We start from the raw sequence: 7,441 nt of genomic DNA on the forward strand, positions 1-7,441 counted from the left end.
AGAAGAAGAAGAAGAAGAAGAAGAAGAAGAAGAAGAAGAAGAAGAAGAAGAAGAAGAAGAAGAAGAAGAAGAAGAAGAAGAATTACACACTATTGCTTTCATTTTCCTTAATGCAAATTAGCCAAGTGTTGGGAAAGCAGGGATGATGAGCCAGTTCTCAGATATCTCAGTGCACTCTGGACCACAAATTCTTTGAGGCAGGTTTACCCCACAGCTACTGCCATTCTTATTCCAAGTCAAGCCCCTACCAAGGTGTATTGTGATAGGCTTTTTCTGAAGGAGCACATACCAGTAGGTCAAGCCTCATCTCAGCAAACCTAAGAGTATTTCTCATGCTAACACCTTTTATAACATTTGTTTGCAGATGTAGCTGTGGGGGTCACTGCAGGTGTCTTAAGGGGAAGCAAACCATGAAGAGATAAGAATGAAAATCTGGTGCAGACTGACTTCATCAACCTGGATCCGACTTGGAAGTCGAATGCCAGGCAGTTCATTGTCAGCGTGTTTAAAACACGGTACAGTTTGGGAAAGGGTTTCCAGGCAACAATCCATCTAATCAGTCCAATTCCAGGTGCACAATAAAGCTGAGGATGTGACTTCGTAGGAGCTCCTTCATGCAGTCCATGTGACTGTGAGGGCAGTTTCTAAAGCTAAAGCTAAAGCTAAATCTAGTGTGGTCTCCGACCACAGAGGTCAGCAGGCTTTAAAGTGCTGTGACATCTCCCCTAAGGATGAGTAACTGTGTAGGGAGGGAAGAGTCTGGGAATACTTGTTCTGGGGGATCTGGCTGAGGTCTACCTCTAAAGCAAAATGTGGGTGAGATCTGCCTCCACAGATGGCAGAAAGTTCACCAGGTTGTTAACAAAACCCACTGTCAGCTTTCTGGGTGGAAGGCAGGGATTTGATTTCAACTCCTCCGTTGAGGAGATACCCCTGCATGACTAACATCCGTGGTTCTCTTAGTGAGCCTCTGTGAGTACAAGAACCTCTGTGGCCCCAACATGTAGCCAGCTGCCCAAAGCATCTAAGAAGCTTTCAGGTGAGCAAAACTGCAAATAGAAGCAGGGATGGGCGTGCTCTCAAGGTCAGAGGTACTACTGCACTTTATCACCACCCTGTTTCTGTTGTGTTTTCTAGCCTTCTGATAATGATCAGGACAGTTTCGTGAAGGTCACGTGTTCTGGGCCATGCTTATGGCCTCTGTGGTGCTCAGGGTAAGACATTCTTGATCAGGTTCTTGAAGCTTCTGACTCTGCCCTGAGGATATTGCCTCCATCAGATAACCCCTGGGGCCTGAGAAGTCATTCTTCAAACATCAACCCACACTTCATAATCATACAGAATAGTGAGGGAGCAGGATGCTTATTTACAGGGTTCTCAGGCAAGGTGTTACTGATATTTTTAATAGGATAGCTATTTGGAGGGTGAGGTTATACACGGTAGGATATTTTGCAGCACTCCTGGCTTCTAGGAAGACATACTAGCATTGTCCTGCCCTTGCCCTTTAGATTGTGACAGCTAAAAAAATAAATAAATAAATAATAAAAAATCTTCAAATACTGCTTAACGCTCCAGGGCAAAATCTATGTATGAGCTAAAGCTTAATCATCCATCCCAGCAAATTTGCTGATGGAAAAAAAATCTTTCTCCCTGATGCTGACAGAGAAGACTTCTTCCAGTCTCTCCAAGGTAAGCAGAACTTTTGACTGCCAAATTCAATATTCAAAAGCCAATGGTCATTTCTAGATGACATGGTCTTAAATATAGAAAATCTTAAGGGATATTCACCTAATCACAGCTATTAGAATTAATAAGTGAATTACATGACCCATGATTGATAAACAAAACTCAGCTCTCTATATACTAATAATGAATTTGAAAACAATTTTTTTAGAGCACCAATGATAAAACTCAGGGCCTTGTACATTCCAGGCGAGTGCCTTACCATGACATGGGTCCCCAGTCCTTGATTATTTGAATATAATATTAAAAAAACAATTTCATTTACAGTAACATCAGGAAGAACAAAATGCTTAAGAATGAATTTAACAAGAGAAATACATGTTTGAATATGGGAAGCACTGTTGAAAAAAACTACAGAAGACCTAAGGAAAGGACACCCCACTGAGAGGTTCAAAACCATTATTTTAAGATGATGCATATTTTACTGTATTTAATAGAGACTGTTTTCTAACAAGAGACATAAAGGGTGTGGATTGAATGGGAGGAGCTAAGGTTTGGTCTCAAGCAACTGAATCTAGCAGCAGAGTACCTGACTGTTCTCCATAACTGAAAGTTCAAGGGCCACAGCGAGTAAATACCAGCCCAGGATCTTTCTTCTCTCTCTCTCTCTCTCTCTTTTTAAATTAAAAAAAACCTATACAATGTATATATTTTTAATTGTTCAAGTATTATTTATCACAATTTATTTGAAATGAATTACATTTTTTAGATTGTAATTTAATTACAGTATTTTGTTCGTCCCTCTCCTCTCTCCAAACTCTCCCATATACTTCTCACTTGCCTTCAAATTCATGGCCTCTTTTTTTTGTTAATTTATACACTATATATTATTTATTTATTTATTAGAGTTTATTCACTTTGAATACCAGCTGTAGCCCCCTCCTTTATCCCCTCCTAACTCCATCCTCTTTCCCTCACCTCCTTCTATGCCCTTCCCCTAGTCCACTGATAGGGGTGGTCCTCTTCCCCTTCCCTCTGACCTTAGCCTATCAGGTCTCATCAGGACTGGCTGCATTGTCTTCCTCTGTAGCCTGGTAAGGCTGCTCCCCTATCAGCCAGCGGAAGGTGATCAAAGAGCCAGCCACTGAGTTCATGTCAGAGACAGTCCTTGTTCCCATTACTAGGGAACCCACTTGGAGACTGAGCTGCCATGGGCTACATCTGTGCAGGGGTTCTAGGTTATCTCCATGCATGGTCCTTGGTTGGGGTATTAGTCTGGTTCTATACAATATCTTTTGATCATGTTTTACCTCTTCCTCAACTCCTCCAAGATCCACCCACCTCTTTTTCCACCCAACTTCATATTCTCTCTCTCTAAAAGATATAAAAATCAAAGCAAACAAACAAAAAAACCCTATAAGACAAAAAAATCCAAAACAAAAGCCCCCTCCAAACCATTCAGTTCTTTTCATTTTTGAGGAAAATATATAAACAAGTTTCAGACATCTGTAAGTGATCTTTAAGTTAATGGAACTAAGCAAATAAATAGCACTATCCTTTTGTGAAGCATTAGTGGGAAACTAAAGACGTGAGATGCAAAGAGTAGGGAATTTACATACATGCAAATTTACATGCTGATGTACTTCCCCTCTAGGATGCAGGCTCCTGAGGGCTGTTTGGTACATAGCAGGGACACCAAGCCAGTAAGGAAAGAGGTAAGGAAAGGTTGTAAGTGAATTAGAACCAAGATATATGTATCAGGAATAACAGAAGCCATAGGAAAGGGGTTGTAACATCTGGAGAATAAATATCACGTGGGAGTTCAATGTAGCAAAAGGCAGTGACATGTATCTGGAAAGGAGGTGTTCTCTGGAGCCGGACAACCTGACTCTGATTCCCAGGGCTGCCACATACTAGCTCTGTGCTCTTAGACATGTTACCTTTCTTGACTTCCTTGGGCCTCAGTTTTCTCGTCCATGAGATGGAATTAAATTAACGTTTCCATGATCACTTATTATTATCAAGTTATATTATCAGTTAATTACGTTATTATCAGTTGTATTTCATCATCAACCTGATGAGTTCCTGAATTCCCTACACAAACCTCTGACCTGTCTGTGAAGGCATTTCTAGATGGGGCTGCTTCATTATTTCCATCTTTGTCCCTCTCCTCCAGAATGTTTGGCAGCCCCCTTTCTTCATGTCTGCAAGCTGACATATTTGTCTTGTACTCTGTCTCTATCGGTGTCTTTAATGTTGTTTGAACAAATCTTTGTTTAGGTCCCCATCAGCTTTTCTCTTGAAGTTTTTGTGTTTACAGCCCTTCTCTGTTCTGAAAACAGTAAACAACTGTGAAATCTTAAACATGGAAGACAAGTGTACGTAGCCTTTAAAAATTGAGATTCTTAGTTTCAGGTACTTCATTAGAAGTTACAAAACTAGTTAGGTATGGAGATGTGTGCCTGTAATCTCAGTACTGAGGAGCCTGAGGCAGCGGAATCACTAGTTTGAGACCAGCTCTATCTACAGAGTGAGACCCTGCCTCAAAATTAATAATCAAACAAACATTACCCCAGCAGATGCCATGTAACTGGAGGCTTTTTTTTTTTCAAACAGACTACAGCTTTTAGTTTATACCACAAATCTCAAATGAGTATACAAAAAGCATTACAAATTGTTTTAACTAGTGAGATTCTTATGTTTTAAAAACAATTTCAAAATTACAGGAACTTTTCAAGAACAGTCCAAAAACTTTTCATATGTCATTCACTGTTCTTGTTTACTTCAATAGCTTAGGGAGGAAAGGCTTCATTTGATTTATGCATCCAGATCACAATCTGTTGTTGGCAGAAGGAGGTCAAGGCAGGAACCAGGAGGCCCAAACTGAAACAGAGACCATAGTACACTGCTTCCTGGCTGGCTCCTTCTGGCTTGCTCAGCCTGATTTCTCATACACTCAGGGCCAGCTACCCAGGGTTGGTACCACACCCAGTGGGCTGGGCCCTCCCCCACCAATCACCAATTAAGAAAGTACCCCCACAGCCTTGCCTGTAGGCCAATCTAGTGGAGACATTTCCTTAGTTGAGGGGTTCCTTTTCCCAGATGACCCTAGCGTGGGTCAAGTTGACAAGAAACTTAACCTATGCAATCAGCAACTTCGTTCAGATTTTACCAATTACCCTAATGATGGCTTTCCTAGCAAAATGATTTAACACAGATCCACATGGCGCTTGTCACACATCTTCAGTCCAGAAAATTCCATAGTTTTACCCTGACTTTACGACTATAACATTTTCTAAGATAATGGGCATGTTACCTTATAGAATGTTGCTTGGCTTAGGGGATTCTGCTGTTCCCTCACAGGTCAGGCTATGCATGCATCCTTGGCAGGAATATCTAAGACAATGTAAATGTTTTCTGGCAGCTTATTAGCTGCCTCATGATTAGCATTTGATGCTGTTCCAGTTGGTGCTACACTTGATCCAGGTGGTTTCTGCCAGGTTGCTGCATTAGAAAGTAATTCTTTTCCTTTGTAATGAATAGGTCTTTTATACAAAGATACTTTGGGGCTATGTAACTATTCCACTTGTCTTCTAAATTTTGCCTGCAAATTTCAGCATTTATTGATGTGTTTTGCATGAACTAATTATTATTATGATTGTTGCCAAATGGTGGTTTTCTGCTTCTATTGTTTCTTTTACATTCAATAACTGGCATACATTGGCATGGAGAACTTTCTCATCATTTCCCTCTTTTCCTAAATCTGCATGGTCTCCACATTTTATTTAATTACAATAAATTCCAATCACATTCACTTTGATGTTCCCATAGTCCTGGTATCCCCAGTGGTTTGAACTGGTCTTTGTGTCATCTTGACACGCCCCATCATGCTTTGAGTGCTTTTTCATGTCTCAGCATCTCAGTATCAAATTGTCTCCACACTTAACAACAAAAGCCAGTTGTGCTTTCAGGGATACAGCCTGGATGCCATTCAGTGTTTTCCAAGGCCTCTTCTGCTCTGCTGGTAGAATACGTTTTGCCACAAATCTGTGTGCTTGGCATGGTGCTGTGTGCTTGCTCTATTGCTGTTTCCAGGGACTAGTGCATGGAACCATGACAGAAGCATCAAAATTCAACATGAGTTTCTAACCATGCCTCTAGTTCAGTTGAAACACATTTGTTCCATGCTTTTTATATTTAAATTTTTCTTATCAGACTGGAGAAAACCTGGTTGCATAATCCTTCATATATTTATATATATTTGCTTAAATCCCCATGCGTACAGCAAATCCACTAATCCATCGGGCCACCTTTCAGTCAGCAACCTTCTGACTATCCTGCTTATATATCCCTAAAGGGTTTTTAAGTGGATTACTAAGTAGGAAAGGAAGACAGAAAGGAGTTACAACACAAAGGGAAAAGGGGGAAATAGTAATAGGCTTACTGATTGTGGGTAATGCTGTGACTAGAAAGTCTATGGATCAGAATAGCAAAAGACAAAAAATAATTTGAGATTTACTGGATTGAGAAGGTAGTTATTCGTGAGGCTAGACTGTGCCAGAATAATTGGACCTGTTATTGCTTAAAACAACAAATGGTGTGAGTGGCCCTGCAAATTAATTTCCCTTTGTGTGGGCTTTGCAGTCCTTCCTGCTTTGGCTCCACTGTCCCTCTCTCACCAGTCAGCACAAGCCACCAGGGATCACAGGTCAGAGAAAGAATGCTAGATAATCACATCTTCAGGTGTTTCTTATTGGGCAGACAGATCACTCTAACTATGGCTAGGTCAATGGGAGTCACATGACTATACTTAGTTTGAATGACTGTCTATGAGAAGAAAGAAATTGCTACAGAAATGGTTTCCTCCCAACTCCTGGGAAAATCTAGCAATATTTAGACTATGCACAAACATCTAATGTGGGTTTTTTTTAAATAAAGAAATTTATTTCTCATTATAAATACTGTTGAAATCTAAAATAAGTAAGACATCACATTATACACATTATAGACATTAGGGAAACAATTTTACCACCCCGGGAGGCACTGCAGGTGTGGCTGCTCTGTCACATGTGTTTCAGTAGGGGGCAGAGAGGAGAGAGGATATGTCTATGCTGTTCTGACCTAGGAAGATCTGAATAATTAGTTTCCTAACATTCTCTGAAAAAAGCAAGCCTAAGACGACCACCAGCCCAATGCCAGGTAGGCCTGGACAGACTCCTAGGAAGGGGAGCAAGCCAGAGACTAGAAGAACCCTGCCTGGGACCACAAGCCCCGAACAGGAGTGAGCCCAAGACAAGGGGCCACTTGGGCAAACCAGACAAGGGGGAAGAATGAGAAAACCACCAGACCAGAGCCCTGGGGCCCTGAGATGACCACCACTCTGGCACCATGCAGGCCTGGGGTAGGGGCAGACCATGCCTGAGAGGACCCCTGCCCTGTGCCATAATACACCAGCAGGGCATAGCACTCCTGAGACCATTCCAGACATTCAGAGACCCTGAGCACCACGTAGAGAAGCAAGTGGTGAAGAAATGAAAGAGGAAGAGAAACAGAAGGATGTGGACATAATGAAGAGAGGCAGAACTGGAAGGTAGTGAGGAACAGCCTGATGTGAGTAGCCAATGATGCCATCTAGGACCATGGTAGAGTCCTGGCCCTGCTGCCGCTGGGGGCGATGTCTGGGTCCCTATCCAGGCAGCAGCAGGGATCTGTTATCATCAAAGGCCAGGCAGACCTCTCCAGTCTGGGCTGCTGCCTG

The 7,441-nt window shown here is 41.8% G+C and overlaps 1 non-coding gene across 1 annotated transcript; it reads left to right on the forward strand.

Moving 5' to 3' along the window:
• Positions 1 to 6,710: 6,710 nt before the first annotated feature.
• Positions 6,711 to 6,838, forward strand: LOC129680305 (small nucleolar RNA SNORA17). Its single transcript, XR_008720670.1, has one exon. It is a non-coding gene; the product is annotated as a small nucleolar RNA SNORA17 (small nucleolar RNA).
• Positions 6,839 to 7,441: the final 603 nt, after the last annotated feature.

The sequence above is a fragment of the Psammomys obesus genome, unplaced genomic scaffold (assembly GCF_907164565.1).
Source record: "Psammomys obesus unplaced genomic scaffold, mPsaObe1.curated_primary_1811, whole genome shotgun sequence".
Lineage (NCBI taxonomy): Eukaryota > Metazoa > Chordata > Mammalia > Rodentia > Muridae > Psammomys > Psammomys obesus.